Source organism: Herpailurus yagouaroundi, unplaced genomic scaffold (genome assembly GCF_014898765.1).
Source record: "Herpailurus yagouaroundi ecotype Mexico unplaced genomic scaffold, PumYag 203, whole genome shotgun sequence".
NCBI lineage: Eukaryota > Metazoa > Chordata > Mammalia > Carnivora > Felidae > Herpailurus > Herpailurus yagouaroundi.
In genome coordinates, this window is record NW_024412434.1 from 4,843,947 (window position 1) to 4,860,172 (window position 16,226).

Here is a 16,226-nt window from a genome sequence, read left to right on the forward strand (position 1 = left end):
ACCCTCAGTCGCCGGCCGGGCCTTTACCCCGCCTCCCCCGGCCTCGACCCCCGGCCGCCGCGGCCCGGCGGGGCCCCCTCTAAGGCCACCCGCCGACCCCGGCCACTTGTACCCGGGTCCCGCGGAGTTCGGGAGCCCGAAAGGCACAAAGGGGTCACGTGACGAAGCTGCCGGCAGCCATTTTGTGGTCTTAGTTCTTGGGTTGGGCCTTGTGCATCCGGAGAGGGGATCGGGCTTGGGTGGCGGTGGGGGTGCGGCGAGCCGGGAGCCGCGGAGGACCCGCCTGCAGCCCTCCCGGCAGGCCGCTGGGTGGCGTTCTAGGGCCACCTCGGCCTTCGCGCGCTGCGGGCGCTGGGGAGCGCAAGTTCCGTGCACAGTGGGGGAATTTCGCTTCCCGATGGCCTGGAAAGGTGGCTGGGCTCTGTGCGGCCCCCACGGGGAGCCTCACTGGGGCATGTAATGTTGACAGCAGGTCTGTGAGGCTTGTATTCCTTTTACCCCCTGCAACAGAGTGTTGAGAGTACTGCGTGTTTGCTCGGATGACTTTTATAGAAGATAAGATTCATTTTCTGTATCTTTGGGACTTTTGCATTCAGTCCTCCCCAATTCTAATTAGTCGGAGGGTAATAAACTACTGTCTATCCCTGACTTTTTCTTTGATCTTTGAGACTATGTTGCAGACTTATTTTGGAGCACGTAGCTTTTCTAAAGCCTGTAACTTTATTAATAGCTTTTTTTTTTTTTAAGTGTAAGTCTGCCTTCTTTCTGGTTTCTCAACATAGGGGAAGAAACGACCCAATTTAAGAAGATGTTTTATAGATCTAGATTTCGAAAGAGGGTCCTTACTTATCGATAACCGAACTAAAGTTAAGTGAGTTCATTTTACAGAAATCTTCACATTCAGATGTTTTATATCGGGTGGGTTTCAGTATTTAACTATTTACAGCAAATAGACATTTTATCATAGCTATGGCTTTACCTTGTTGTGGAAACTGGGTTGAGACACAAGGATAATAGAATCTTCCTCTCATTTTCCCCAGATTCTTGACAGTATAGCTTGATGACTTCTAATCTTAAGGAATTGCATACTTTGGTTTTCAGGTACAGCCATTTAAACAGGGTGCAGCGTATTGACAGTTCAAGGAAATCAAGGAGTCGCAAGATTTGTGTGCTGCAATTTTGTTGTGGAAAATTGTACTGTAATACTTCTATTTGGTACTGTAAGAATTTTAAATGTAGAAATTATGCTCTGTAATGTTGATTTTGAAAATAAAGCTCTTCAAATTGTTTGGGTTATTTAGCCTTTTAAAGTAAAATGGTTCTGACAGTTGAATGTTATTTTTGAGAGTAGTGTTTTAAGTCTAACTTTACAGATAAGCCAAGTGATAAGTGCATGTAGTAGTTGAGATTGTCTGGTGTAGCACTGACTTTCAGCACTTATCAGACAGAACCTCTCAATTTATTTTACTTGTGTCAACTTTAGAGTAGATTGGTGCCATTTATTTTTTAATAAGTGATTTGTTTTTAAAAATTAAAGTGCTTGTGACTGCAGAATCTTGTCTTTTGGTTTTATTTTTGTTTCTAAGTTTTACAGATCATACTTTCAAGTTGGGGTGTTGGTGTTATACTGCCTTGGAATTTAATTTGTAGTTCTTGTTTTGCAGCCAGGGAAGGTGGGGAGATGCTTTATAAAAGCAAGGTAGCACTACAGTACGTGTTAGACATTTAGTTAAGTCTTGCTTCTGAGTATTTTGGACAGTCCCGAGCTACAACCTGAACTCCGAGCTGAACTCAACTAAAGTATCAATGTTTGTTAAACTTTATAGATAATTTTGTTCACGGAAATAATTTTGACGTCTTATAGTACAATGGATATCATTAGTAACATGTGCAGTCTCTCTGAGGAGCGTGAGGGATTTTTATTTTCCTTTAAGCTACCTTTTTCCATCATCTGTTTAGAATTTGTTTCAATTTACATCCAGCCAAAACTATGGTCAGTGAAGCATAGACATCAAGAGTAGATACTGAATTTAATATAAGGATGTAAGCACTACCAAGTAAATTGCTGCTGTACAGTCCTGGTTCATGTTGTCAGTAGTAGTAGGCCATATAAGTCACAATATTGAAAATAGCATGCTACACAATATTGAAAATGTAGGCTAAACATAGAAATAATTGAATTCTGAGTTAACTTTAGAAAAACAAAAATATTTTGATAATTTGTTGAAGCATGATGTACTTGTAAAGGTGAATGGTTAAAACAAACTTTTGCCTTGGACATTGAGGGTCTAGCTAAAAAAAGTATAATGGTATGTTGATCATTAAAGATGGGGCAGATTTAGATGACAGTTTTGTATATACCCCCTGATTAAGAAAGCATTTCATGATCAAAATGTATCTGCAGTATTGTCATGTGAACTGTCTGGTAATTGTTACCATATTTTGTTTCTGTGGTGAAGGACAGACAAATTCTAGGTCTTACCACTGAGAAAATAAAACTTATTAATGTACTCCTATTTAACCAATTTTAATAATATAAGCTGAACACAATTGGGCATGCCTCTTAATTTTTAAGAAACAATTTTAAGTAGAAATCCTCCCCCCACCCCCGTGACTTTACTCAATTTTAGAATTTAGTTGTTATTTATTAGTGTAGTTGGATTGAAAAATAACTCCAAATTGTAATAAATTGAAGAACTTGACTGAGTCTTAGATGTTTAGGGATTAAATGTTTGAATTGGCACACTGTCATACATTGTAGATTGCTAAGTCAAAAAACAACATTTGATGAGGTCTTGGAGTTGATGAATTACAGAAGTAATTTTCAAATAGGAAGTCAATAGACTGTCAGTTCTAAAATGAGATAAATGAGTCCCTTTGGGTTTAAAAAAGAAAAATTTGGATAAGTTGAGAGGGCACATGTTTGTGCCATTATAATATTTTAACATTTTTGTTAAGATTATAATCTTAAATTTGAGATCTTAACTTTGAAGTTAGGAATGTTGAAATACTAAGTCTAGTGCCACGGCTTCTCTTTTAATTGAAGGGATAACTTTGCAAGATGTTGGTACTATTGGTGTGTTTTTAATAAAATTGATTTATGTTGGTTAGAATTGGAGCTTTACATTAAAGTATAATTCTGCTAGGAAAGACATTCTGAAAACATTGGTTTTAAAGTGATAATTAATAAATTGGAACTACCTGGTTCCTATAGTGTAACTTTTTCATTGGGATGTCCAGGGTGTTGTGGCTCTATTGTGAGTGGAGAGTTAACCTTTCTACTCCTATTACCTAGTCTGATTTGGGTAGAATAGGTGATGTAATTGATACTACCCTACACAGCTATCTTTGAGACTGTTGAAGTAGGGTCTAGCCATTATAATCCAGCACCTTGTTTTAATTGGGTTCTATCTGGACAAAATGGTCTCATACACCTGCCTTTCTCTCCTCGTAGAACTACCATCCATTATTAGGTCCTGTATATAATGTTATTAGATCCAAGTTAAGGACTAGTTATAAAGTGGATGGGTTTTTTGTTTTTAATTAGGGATAAATTGGAAATATGTATATATCTCTGAAATGAGGAAAAATAAGTGTTACATTTTCAAAAATTGATAAAAGTCTAGTTTTTCTACTTTAAATGATCAATTTAAATGTTTTCTCATTTTTTGAAATAAACCAAAAATCTTTTTTTTCCCTTTAAAATTTTATGAACTAAGATTTTTTTAGTCCTTGTATTTGGAGCTGTAAAATTAGATTTCTTCCTTCTTTCTTGGAAGTGAAGAAAAATATGTGAAATCTCAGTTACAGTAGAAGCAAAGTTTAATTTTTACAAATAGTTTGAATTAGAAAGGACTCGACAATTTTTTTTTTGCATTAAGTAGCCAATAACTAGTCTATTTAAAATCAAAGATAATTGAGAAGCAATAGTAAAATTTAGTGTCCAATTTCTACTTGAAGATATTTTTATAATTTATTTTTTTAGGTAAGCTATATGGCCAGCATGGGGCTTGAACTCATGAACCTAAGATCAAGACCCACATGCTCTACTGCCTGAGCCAATCAGCCCCCCCCCCCCCACCAAGATATTTTTGAGAAATTTCTAAGTTCTAAGGACTGCATGGAAATGATTCTGGAAGTAGTGAATTCCCATGATATGCATATTAAATTTTGTGATGGTATATTTTTCTAGGGGAAAAGTTCATATTTGTCCATCAGTTTCTCAAAGCATTGGTAACAAATTGGAGCAGAAAGCTCAAGATTAAGGGCTACTAACTCTCCTAGAAATTTCAAGTGAAGTCATTTTGGTTTTATTAGTATGACAATTCTATAGACTTATTAGAAGAAGGATAATTCTATCCTTAGCTATAGGCAACTCAGGAAGAGACGACTCTTTTCCACACCCCCCCCTTTCTTTCTTAATTGGCTTAAGGAAGAGACTACTCTTAACTACAAAAGGAACCTCTTGAAAACTATGGTTCCTAGGTGCCTAAAGAGCTCTTGTTTCAGTGTACTACTTGATATTTAAAATTTTGGATTAATACCATTTGAACTTAGAGTTCATTTTCTTATAAAAACAATGGTAATGAAAACTGACAGGCTTACGTATTTACCATGTTTTGTAGAGGCTTTGTGATCTGTAATGGAGTTTGTGCTGAACTACCATTTCTTTCTTTTAATCAACAGTACTTAATTAAAAATACTGTCTAAATGTAAGGTAGCTAAATTTTGTAAACGAGGAATAATCTGTACTCACAGGTTCATGAATTTGTGGCTAGATTTAAGTGTTAAACCAACAGTCCTAAAAACTAGGTTTTAGTTTTATATTTTGCATACTACTACATCATGGTAGTAAAAACAGATGAAAGATAGAAAGATTTGGAATCTACTATATATGATTCAGTTTTCCTAAAAAGTTAAGGGTATTTCTTATCAGCGGTTGGTTAAACAGCAGTTTTAAAGCAAAAGCTAGCATTTAAATGTATATTTATTTGATAGAGAGCACATGTGCATGCTCATGCTCTTGAGCAGGGGAGGGGCAGAGAGAATTTCTAGCAGGCTTGACATTGCCCTGCCCAGAGCCTGATGCAGGGCTCCTGTTTACTGACCATGAGATCATGACTTGAGCCAAGATCTCAGTTGGCTTAACCAACTGAGCCACCCAGGCACCCCCAAAAGATAGTATTTTAAAAGTAACAGTAATACCATGGGATGAAGACATAGTTTGTAATTCTGCTTCTTAAGATAACCAGCAAGGAAAAGAGAATTTTATATTGTAATTTGGGAGTGAAATGAGTTGTGAGCTTCTAAGTGCAAAGTGGTATGAAAATATGAAATACAAAGACAGGAGTAGAGTATGTCTTTTACTTTTTAAAGTAAATTTTTGAACCCTCAAAGTATGATTTACATTAGTGTTTTGTAAATTTTTTGTAAGAATATATCAATTTATTGGGAAATCGATGAGAAATGATTCAAATATTTTAAATAAGTTGCTAGAACTACTTTCAATGAGTTGCTTGAAGCTTTGTCGTCTGCAACACATTTGTAAATTTTGGCAGGTCTTGATCAAGTTTATGTAACTTAAAGCCTGCGATTATAGGGAACGATTTTGAGTTATTGAGTGTTTCAAACATAGTGGAGACCCAACTTTATACCTTTAAATATATATGAAGTGAATTTCATCCACTAACCCCAGTGTAGTAGGTAGATGAAAAACAAAAACATGTAGTTAAATCTATTATGACCCATTATTTGAGTTGTAGCTTTGATGAATGGGGATATAATCAGTTCTTTGAAAGGTTTGGGTCAGCTTCTGTTAATGCATGGTGACAAGTTTGCTGAATTTTGTTAACAGATTATTAAAGCAGATCATTTTGGTTGAATTCACTTCAATATAGAGTTCTGGCTGAAATGACATGGCCTTAGAGTGAATCCAGGGGTAAAGATAATGTGAGATTTAAAACATCCCATCAATGATTTAATAGTTTCAATTTTTTTTATATATTGGGATGAATTATTTTCAGTATTTTAGAACCACAAGTAGCAGTTGTATATTCTCTGAGAAAATGTATTTTGGCTTTTGTGGCTTACTTACATTTACACAATCCCTTGTATTTGGGATTATCCCATATGAATGTGTTAGATATGTTCTTTGTCCTTGTAGCATTGTATGTAGTTGCAAAAAGTGTGTCTTTAAATTTGGGTAATAATTTGAGAAAGACAATTTTATTTTTATATTTTTAAAAATATTTATCTTTGAGAGAGAGAGAGAGAGAGAGGGAGACACAGAATCTGAAATAGGCTCCAGGCTCTGAGCTGTCAGCACAGAGCCCGACGCAGGGCTCGAACCAACGAACCATGACATCATGACCTGAGCCGAAGTCAGCCACTTAACCAAGCTGCCCAGGTGCCCCAGGAAAACCAATTTTAGACTCAAGGCCTCGTGCAGCTTCCGACAGTTGAGTGTATGCACACCTGCTTCCACTCACCCAGGTTTTCTTAACTGCAAAGTGAAGTAAGGCTATAGTAATTTCCTGTTGTAATGAGTATATTATGGTCTGTTTCCAGAAGTATTTTATGTGTTTACAGAATAGTCATTCAATCTTGAATTAGTTAATAATTTCATTTGCATATTATATAAACATAATTTACATGGAAATAAAGGTAGTCTGGGTGCAGGGATAATTGGTTCCAGTTTAGTCCAGAAAGACTCACAAGTTCTAAAGGATTTAAACATAAACGGGTGCTGTAGTCACAAAGCTTTTATTGTTATGAGAATTTGAAATTAGAGCCAGAATTGTGTAGTTGTGGTTGCAAATTTGTGTTTCACCTGTAAGAGTCTAAAGGGAAACAATATAAATATGGCTGTTTTGAAGTCTGAAACAAGAATTTGATCATTATTCTAATAGATAGGTGGAGATATTTGAGATGAGGTATGTTGTACACAGACTGAGAAAATGTAGATTAGCCCATTTTCAATCACTTTTGTGGCAAATACTTGTGCATTTGCTTTGAGGCAAGGATTGTTATAGTTCCCGTGGTTACAACACTGAACAGGGTTCCTTTTTTCATGGATCTTACATTCTAGAATATAGGCTGTATTAGGGCAGGAATTTTTGTCTTGCTTTATTTCACTGATGTGTTTTGAGCACCCAAAAGAGTGCCTGGCATGTAGTAAGTGTTCAATATTTGCTTCATTGAATGAATTCTGTAATGGGGAAACACAAAAAAGGCAAATGAAAGTAAAAACTATAACTCTTATGTGGCAGTGGAACAAGTTAATTTCAGATGGAAGGAGGAAGATAGAGTTTTCTTGGCATAGATGGTCAAGGAACGTTGGATCTGAACCTGGAATGGTGGGAATGAGCCAACCCTTTGAAAATCTGGGTGAAGAACATTCCAGGCAGAGAGACCCACAGATGCAGAGAATATGAGGTAGGAATAGAAGGCAAATATGACTAGGGCAAAATGAAAAAAGGTCCTCTGACTGAGGACCCAACGATAGTCAGGAGTCTATATCTGGTAAGGTATTATAGGCTACTACAAGGAGTTTGGATTGTTCAGAAATGAAGTAAGCCATTAGAGAATTTCAGGCAAAGGAGTGCCATGATCTGAAGTCATGTTTTTCAAGATTATTCTTGCTATCATATGGGAGAATGAGGCATATTGAGCAAGAATGAGAGTTGGTGACTTTAACTAGGGTGGTGGTAGTGGAGATAAAGAGAAATGGATGGATTTGAGGTATATTTTGAAGGTAGAACCAGCAGAAGTTGCTGGTGGATCTGAATGTATTAGATGGAGAGAAAGAATCAAGGATTAACTCTTGATTTTTACCTTGAGCACCTGGATGGTAGGGTGATTAGGCCACTTACTGAAATAGGGACAGAGAAGGGAGGATACAGAAAGAATGGATGTGTTTGAAGTGCCTCTTGTCCATATTTAACTGGATATGTAAGAGTGTAGTGAATTAGAACAGTCTGCACTGGAAGTGTATGTAATATTTTAAAGTCATGGGTTGGTGCTATAAATTGGCAAGTCTTTGGGAGATGGCTTTTAAAGCTGTGCCTTGTGGCTCAGCTAAAGGAGGAGCTATTAAAGAAGTAGGAAGAAAATTATCAAAGTGTTTCAAGAAAGGAAATTGGTTAACTGTGTCCACTGAGAAGATGAGTAGGGGAAAGTGATTGTTTAATTTGATTACATATGTGCCATTGGCCTATTTTGGTGGAGTAAGTAGGAAGGAAAACCCAGTGAGGAATAGAAGAAATAATGAGAGATAAAAGAATCATGGCAGTTGTAGTCGATGCTTTGCAATAGTTCTGCTATGAAAAGGAACAGAAAAAACAGGACAGTGGCTGAAGTAGGCTGGGAGATCAACAAATGATTTCTTTTAAAAATGAGTTACATTGGGTGGAAATGTAATTAATTTAAAAAATAAAATGAGTTACAAAGTTTCAGCAGACACAAAGGGAAGGTAGGAAATAAATGAGGGAAGCAAAGCTAGTCCTCAGTTTCCCCATCTCTACCCACCTAGTTTCCAGGCTTCGAGCATATGTGGAGGAGATCCCAAATAGACCCTGACTGACAGCCTCCTTGAGTTGGAAGAGAGAAAATTCAGAGTTTGGGGAAGCTGAAGTGGCTTCAGGTCAGGGTATCAGACACGCACAGAGAGCTCCAGAGATTCCCTTGAGGGTGCCTGAAAACTGATCTGAGACTGTCTGAGGAAACTTTGAAGGCTGAGGCAAAAGCAACTGTAAAGAAGTAGGAGGGACAGTCCTGGGAGCTCACACAGGACTAGGAATGTGTTGTGTTCTCACTGGCCAGAGTGGAAAGACATCCTAATAACATGGGGCATCAGGTAAGATTTCTCAGAAGAGTTATTTCCTTAGTTTTAGGGCCAAATTAGCTCTAAAGACTGTTCAGGATACAGCCTAACAAAGATTAAACACTATTCTCAAAAGGATCAGACTAATTACAGGTAACTTAACTGTGTCCCAGAATAATGCTGAAAAATATTCAAAAGAATACTAAAAGATCCTACAACATAAAACTTAGTGTTTAGCATCCAATAAAAAAAATTACCAGGTATGCAAAGAAGCTGGAACATACAACTAACGACTAAGGAAAAAATACAGAAGACACAGAAGTAACCCAGGTAATAGAATTAGTAGACCAAAATCTTAAAAGAGTCATTATAAATAGTAGACTTAGTGTAATAGTTGGAATGATGTTGTTAAAAAGGATAAAATAATCCTATCCCCTCTTCCACTGGGGACTTTGTTCCTAAAAACTATTTCCTTAAAACTGTCTCTCCTGGATCAATTTCATAGAGGGGGTTGGTTGCTAATTAGAGCAGAAATACTTCTTCCTCTTTAAAAGTAAGAAAAAAGGCAGATGTGAGAAAAAAACTCAGTTCAGTTGTTAGAATTGACAGTGGGAGAATGAGGTAATTTATTCTATGATTCTGTTTTCTCTGTGAAGTATGAGGTGAGGTCATCACCTCAGAGGGGGGTGGGACCTTAAGACAGATGAAGGTATGTGTGGGAAAGCTGACTTACTAGAGAAATGTGGTATGATTGATGGATGAGCGGAGGGCTCAATATTTGTGATCATTTAAAGTGAGACCTGTCAGCTCACTTCAGCAGTTGAATGCAAGCATTAAAATTGAGTTCAAGCACCAAGTAGGTATATGATAGGGGTTTTGGGGCATTAATGTTTGCCCAACAAGTACAAAGGAAGAAGAGAGGGATGAGAAGATTAGTGAGGTAGATTGTCATGATAGACCATGGAATCTAAACTGGGTGAGCAGGGAAAGGAGATATCAAGAAGCTGATGAATAGTGGAGAAGTGGTAGGAGTCATTGGCATAAAAGGTTTTGTGGGAGGCAACTGCTGGAATAGGTGAAACTAAATCATGAGGGTGGTGGTTAAAAAGTGAGACGCTTGGGGCGCCTGGGTGGCGCAGTCGGTTAAGCGTCCGACTTCAGCCAGGTCACGATCTCGTGGTCTGTGAGTTCGAGCCCCGCGTCGGGCTCTGGGCTGATGGCTCAGAGCCTGGAGCCTGTTTCCGATTCTGTGTCTCCCTCTCTCTCTACCTCTCCCCCGTTCATGCTCTGTCTCTCTCTGTCCCAAAAATAAAAAAAATAAAAAAATAAAAAAAAACGTGGATAAAAAGTGAGACGCTTGATTTTGGATGTCAGAGGTGGCACAGTTACTAGTGAAGGCAAGAGCTAGAATATAATCACAGGAATGGTGGCTAAGGTGGAACACAGAAAAAGATCAATGTGGGTGAGAAGGTCATGATGGCAGAAGTGTAGTTGGTAGTAGTTGAGAACAAGACTGGAAACTCTGTGACTCGACCAAGAGAGTGTGTATGACAGCTTTGGGGAGAATGATGTTCTGAATTTCTGAGGGGGTTATGATTTTTGAAAGGAGAACAAAGAAATGGTATGGGATTGGTGGTGGAAAGCAAGGAGAATGAATACTTAACCCACCTCTAAGTAAGTTGGACATGGGAAAATAAATAGCTTCTTCTTAAAAGGGCTATAGGGAGCACTATTTCAGGAAGACACCGCCAGGCTTCAGTCAGGGCAAGAAGTTGAGGGAACAATGAAAGAAATTTGAGACTTTTATGAAGAGGATATCTCTATTCTAGATAACTGAGTGGAAGAGTTTGGGAAAACAAGGAAGTGTGGAAGATTGGATCACATTAGGTGATGGTGAGGTCAGAGTGATAAGAGCCAGGGAAATGCTATTAAGTTTTGGACTCTGTTGCCAAAGAAGTTTATCCAGCCAACTTCAGATGCACAAACGGTTCAGGATACCTTCCTAGTAGATACTCTGATCTATATGAGCCATTCCTGCAGCTACATATGGTGTGATAGCCTGAAGGATGTGCATCCCCACTAGGTAGAAACTGGCTGCTTGAGGAACTTCAAGGAATATCTATCACTCCTGCTGCAGTTATATACAGGCATACCTCAAAGATACTGTGGGTTCAGTTCCAGGTCTTGCATAACGTGAATACTGGAACAAGGCGAATCAAGTGAATTTTTTGGTTTCCCAGTGCATTTAAAGTTAGGTTTACACTATACTGGAGTCTATTTTTAAAATTTTTTTTTCAACATTTATTTATTTTTGGGAAAGAGAGAGACAGAGCATGAACGGGGGAGGGGCAGAGAGAGAGGGAGACACAGAATCAGAAACAGGCTCCAGGCTCTGAGCCATCAGCCCAGAGCCTGACGCGGGGCTCGAACTCACGGACCGCGAGATCGTGACCTGGCTGAAGTCGGACGCTTAACCGACTGCGCCACCCAGGCGCCCCAATACTGGAGTCTATTAAGTGTGTAATAAGATGACAAAAAAAAAGTACATACCTTAATTAAAAAATACCTTATTGCTAAAAAACGTTAACTATCATTTGAGCTTTCATTGAGTCATAATCATTGATCACAGATCACCATAACAAATACAATAATGAAAAAATTTTTGAAATATTGTGAGAATTACCAGACTGTGATACAAAGATAGTAGTAAGCACATGCAGTTGAAAAAATGAGGCCTATACACTTGGCTCTGTGCAGAGTTGCCACAAACCTTCAATTTATAAAAAACACATTACCTGTGAAGTTCAATAAAATGAGGTATGCCTGTAAATATCTTTACAATAAAGGATTTGGGTACAGTATGCTTGTTTCAGGATCCAGCAAGTGGATATTTGAGGTTATTGAGTATCTGAGAACTCTCCTTTCTCTGCGTGGTTCTCCACCGGGACTATACTATTCTCTCATCTTCAGGATATCCTGGAAAATTGTGGAAATGCCTTTGATTGTCACAATTTTGGGGAGATGGTCTTGGGGTCAGGAACAGTATGAGTTCCATCATGCAAAGAGTAGTCCTGCAACGCAAAGAATTGCCCATGGGACTTTTGACTATCCCACAGAACATCCTAGTAGGTGAAATTTCCACTTGTAAATTTTCTGAGTCTAGGACCTAAATGTAAAGTGTTTTTGTACAGTTTTTATATATACTAACATTTCTAGGATTGCTACTAGTATATAAAATAAGGGAATATTATACTGTGTTTTGTTTAGAACTTTTGTAGTGAGTTGTTACCATTTTGGAAATAACTTCATCAACATCATTTGTAGTATTTGAATCAACAGACCTAAAGCATAAACTCTGTGTTTTTTTTTTTTTAACTCACATTCACAGTGATTCTTTGTAGACATGTAGCATCTGTGATTGCTTCATTTTGTCTTCCTAGGTACATACCCCAAATTTCAACATGTATTACATGTTGAAATACATATTTGATTGTAAATTACTTTCCTTTTATTTCTACTTTGTTTTGCAGTAGGTTCTTGGATTGAATATTTGAAAAATGTGTAAAGCAGAATAGTGAAGGAATTTGAAAAGAAGGAACATTGGATCTGATAGGATTGAAAATAGCTACTCTACTGGGCTCAAAACATGAGCAGTGGAGTTAGGTTTTATTTCAAGTTCTGGTTGTCCTACTTAACCCCAAGTCTGGTATAATTGAGATCTTGTGTAAAGTTTTTAGCATGGTGCCTTATTATGCAGTAACTGCACAGATCTTTTTAGTTTACTGTTTTAGTTTCATTTTTAATCCTTGAAGGATAGAAATGTGTTTTTTAGGTTGGTTTTAAAATTTTCAGCAAATTTCCATTATATAACAAGTGATTTTTGTTATAGAGTGTTTTGATAGTACTAATTTTGATACACATATAGTTGTATTCATGATAGAATGTGAGATACTAAGCAAGGTGTCAAAGAACATGGCCTTAAGTAGACAAGTATATCGACCAAATGGATTGTTTTCTCTCCTTAAATACAGGCTTGGTTTCCCAGTGGATGCTAAGATGTATACAATATGTTTTGAAGAATTCATCAGCTGAAAAAAAAAAAAGGTTTCTGCACTTTTTTACAGGTTCTGTACACTTTAATGATTTTCAGTTTTTAAGGCTGCTCCTTCACGTAAACCTACGCATTTCAATCTAAGAATTCCTTAAAAAGATTAGTCTGCCTTATTCTGAAAGGTTTATAATTGCTTCTTAATTGGTCTCACTATGGTTTTCAAATTTATAACCCCCTCAAAATTGTCAGCATACTCTTTAAAATTTGAATATGGCTGTTGCTTTGATATCTAAAATCCTTTAAATTGTTCCTTTTTCTGATAGAGTAGAATGCAACAACTCTTCAGTGGAGTTTATTGGGTTCTGATGATCTGACTTATCTCTATTTTCAGTCTCTTTCCCTGCTTAAATTCTGTATTAGTTATTAATTGCTGCACAGTAAATCACTCCCAAACTTAGCAGCATAGAGCAGTAAATACTTAATATCTCACACAGTTCTTGAGGGCTAGGAATCTAGGAGCAGCTTTTCTGAACAATCCTGGCCGAGGGTCTTTCATAAGGTCCCAGTAAAGCTCTTGGTTAGGGCTGCAGTCTTCTAAAGGTTTGACTGACTCTGGAGAATTTCACTTCCACACTCCCTCACATAGTTGTTAGCAAGCTTCAATTCCTTGCTTACTGGAGGCCTCATGAACTTCTCCATTGCTGCCTCATTGTCCTAATGGTATAGCAGCAGGCTTACCCCAAAGATAGTGATCCAGAAGAAAAAGAGCACAAGTAAGAGAGCACAAAAGACCAGAATAGTAGTCTTTTATGACTTACTTTGGAAGTTACATATATGGTCACACAAACCAAGCCAGGTAAATGTAGGAGGAACTACACAAGGTTGTGAATGCCACGAGATGGGGACCATTGGAAGCTGACTACCACAGTAGCCACATGCAGAATAAATGCTCTCCCTTTCAAAGCTGCTACAGGTCTCATCCCATTATAGTATCAGCTCATAATCCAGAATCCCATCCAAATTGGTTTCAGATACCTGTTGTTGCTTCTCAGACGTTCCTTAAGTACAGCTGCTCAAATTTCTCTCAGCGTGTTAAGCTAAAGGGGAGTATCCACCCCCTCCCTCACATACCCAGTATACAGTACAGGGTAAGGCTTAGGAAAATCCTTTAAACCATTCCCATTCAGAGCAGGAGGCAGAGGGTAGACAGTAGTAGACACAAGACGGTTGGTTCCTGGTCCAAAGCATATCTGAAATCCAGTCACACAAATTATGATAGTTCCTTGGTTGAATGTCAGTTCATGAGTATAATTCACCCAAGGCTCTCAACTTTGTCTTTTGGGCATTTGGTTCTGCTCTCTGCACACCCTTTCTTTTTCATGAAAGGTAGAACATGTTTGTTATTGAGTTTTCTTAGCTTTCTTCCTGCCAACATTTTAGGATTCTGAAGACCTTTTTTCATTTTGTATGGTTTCTTGTCTCATTAGTTCAAGCTGGCAGTGTTTCAGAATATGTAATTCTTTAAAAAAAAAAAAAAACTTGTAGGTCTTCTATGTACTTTATGGGGTTTATTTCATTAGTTAAATGCCACACCGTGAATATATTTAAGAGAAGCCTTTTACTACCGAGAGCTGCTGCTGAGATACCACACCCTTAAGCTTCCTAAAAGCCTTATTATTTGAGAGAATCTGAAGAGAGTTGTTCTCTTTACTAGGCCTTTTGTCTGGCACAGTCTTTGATCTTTCTGAGGTTTTAACAAAAGATTTTATACTCCCTCCCTCAGCTTAGTTTTAGACCACGTTTTTTCCATTGGTGCCCTGGATTTGGTATTGGCTCAGAGACCATTTCTAAATTTTAGTGTTGTTTGCATCCTGGAGAAACTGCACATTTTCAAAACCCTCACTCAAGTCCCAGCTCTTCTTTAACAGTTCTTCATTTAGTTTATTATTGTCTTTGTCTTTTCTTTTTTTTCTTTTTTTTTCTTTTTTTTTTTTTACCATATAAAGCCAAAAAACAAGGCAGCACTTTTCAACTCTCTGGTTTAAAAATCTCCTTAGCTAAATCACCCAGGTTATTAGGTAACATTTTCTACTTTTCACATAACTAAAGGTAACAGTGTTCTTGAACTTTCTGTACCCTTCCTAACAGGGATACCCTTCCTGTAACATCTACCTCACTTTTCTGCCCTCACTGCAGCCTTATAAAATGCCATGAAGCTTTTAGTAACAGTTTCTTCACTAATACTGTCCTTAGAGGCCATGGTCTAGTTCCAAAGCCATTCCAGCATTTTAGGTTTTTGTTACACCATGAGGACTCTCGGTACGAATATATGTGTTAGTTATCCCTTGCTGCATCATATCCAAACCCTAGCAGCTTAAAACAATCTGACCTACCTTTTCTCAGGATCAGGAATCTGGGAGTTGGTTTACTGGGTGATTGTGGCTCCGTATCTGCAGAAAGCTGTTCAGGGTTGCAGTCACCTCAACTGGAAAGTGTACTTCCAGGCTCAGTTATGTTGGCTAGAGGTTTCTGTTCCTCATCACACGGGACTCTTCATTTACTACCTATTTGTCCTCCTCACAACCAGACAGCTGGCTTTCCCCAAGCAAATGATCCAATAGAAAGAGTGTGCTCAACTAAGAGAGTGCCTAAGACAGAAGCTGCAGTCTTTTGTAACTTAATCTTGGAGGTGATTGAGACACCATCATTCCTGCTGTATGCTACCGCAAGCCCTTTGCTCAATAAACTGAACTACTTATTGCACTTAATATTCTTTTAATTGCTCACCTCTGCCTTTCCTTACACTATCCCCTTTTACCCCAAAAGCCTTTTCTTTCTTTCCACAAGGTCACTCAACAAACTCCGGTTTGCTGTCAACTTTTATGAAGCCTTTATTGACATACCTTCCCAAGCCCTGTCATATATAACCTGAACTTGTAGAAAATAAACTCGTTTATGTGATTATTTCCTAGTATCTAAAAGCCCTTTGAAAGCAGAAATAGTGTTATATCTTAACCACTTAATATTGTTCTGGCATCAATGTTTCTTTAATTAATGATTAAATAATTCTGAGAAAATCTAGGTACTTCATGATTTTTTTGTTATCTAAAATGGTAATCAGATACCTGTTTTAAATGCCTGTGAGCTTTTGGAGTGAAACTAATAAAGTAGGACTTAAGCTATAATTCTTATGTGTTTTTGTAAGATTAGGAAGAACATGAGACATTCTAATGATTATGCCAAAATTTTAAGCCAGAAAAAATGTCATGACCTTTCTAAAAATACATTTTGTGAAACACTGTGCTAAACGTACTTATTTTATATTGTGTAGATTCATCAAATATGAGTAAGCTT

The 16,226-nt window shown here is 37.6% G+C and overlaps 1 protein-coding gene across 4 annotated transcripts in view; it reads left to right on the forward strand.

Annotated features, from left to right (window-relative positions):
• Positions 1 to 16,226, forward strand: part of EPC1 (enhancer of polycomb 1) — a 108,271-nt gene that overhangs the window by 37,135 nt on the left and 54,910 nt on the right. The window lies entirely within an intron of this gene.